The sequence below is a fragment of the Octodon degus genome, unplaced genomic scaffold, assembly GCF_000260255.1.
Source record: "Octodon degus isolate 3935 unplaced genomic scaffold, OctDeg1.0 scaffold00011, whole genome shotgun sequence".
NCBI classification, from domain to species: domain Eukaryota; kingdom Metazoa; phylum Chordata; class Mammalia; order Rodentia; family Octodontidae; genus Octodon; species Octodon degus.
The window spans coordinates 20,206,580-20,207,715 of NW_004524587.1; positions in this window are offsets into that span (position 1 = coordinate 20,206,580).

The window sequence follows — 1,136 nt, forward strand, 5'->3', positions numbered from 1 at the left end:
AATTTGCACAAGACAACCTCAGGAGGCTGAAAGAGATCTAGAAAAATCCAGAGGGATAGAGAAAAAGGGACCTCAGAGTTGTGGGTTGGAATACCCCCTCCTGCTGCTATCAAGGAAAAAGGAAAATTAGGCCATTGGTCTCCAGCAGACTTACAAGTATCAAAGACTTGTAAGTAACAAATATTGCTGGAGAAGTTTAAATGAACAATATGACTTGTGCATGAAATAAAAATAGCATTTTCTTTTCTGTCACTTCTCCTCCTCCACTCAGTTTCACTGCCTACCTGGAGAACAGCAACTATAGACCATGCTCTTAAATGACATAAATCAGATACACTTGTGCAAACATTATATCATCTGTCTAGTCTAAGGACCTGAAAGAATAACTAAAATCTAAAGGTAAAATAAATACTGTTAAAAGGGAATGAACCTGTTCAAAAGATGGAATTACTGATATGAGAAAGACAGGAGAGGGTGTAAAGCAAAGAGAAATCACTATGTATGTAAGCAGGAGGGTTTGGATAATTATACTTTAGACTTATGTTGGTCTATGGAGAGGCACAGTTAATGCTTAATTTTTTTCTCTTCTATTTTCATTTTTACTTGTTCTCTCTTAATTTCTTATAAAATTTTTCTTTCTTTGTCCAATTTTGCATGCATACATCTGATAATCTGAAGAACTAATTTGAAGACAACATTAAGCAATACAACAGATACTGTTGGATTCATATTATATTTTATTTTAAAATTTTAAAGAGAATACAAAATAGTATTAAAACAGAAAAACTACAAGTGATACAGAATTTAACTTGACAAAGTAATATGGATTTCACAGTATTTATTGTAGTGCGTTGTGTTGTCTTCCAACCAGTTATTCATATCACCAGATATACGCATGCAACATTGGAAGAAGAAAGAAAAAGGGAAAGAAAAATATAATAAATTAAGAAGAGAAAAGAGAAACAATTTGAAAAAGAGAGAAAACAAGTTAAGCCTTATCTGCTTTCTTTCCACAGACCAGCAGAAATCCACAGTACAGTTGTCCAAATATTCCTGTTTACATATGCAGATAAATCACATTCTCCCTCTCCCTTTCCTATCCTACTCAACGCAGTAACTCTTTCCCTTTAAATAAG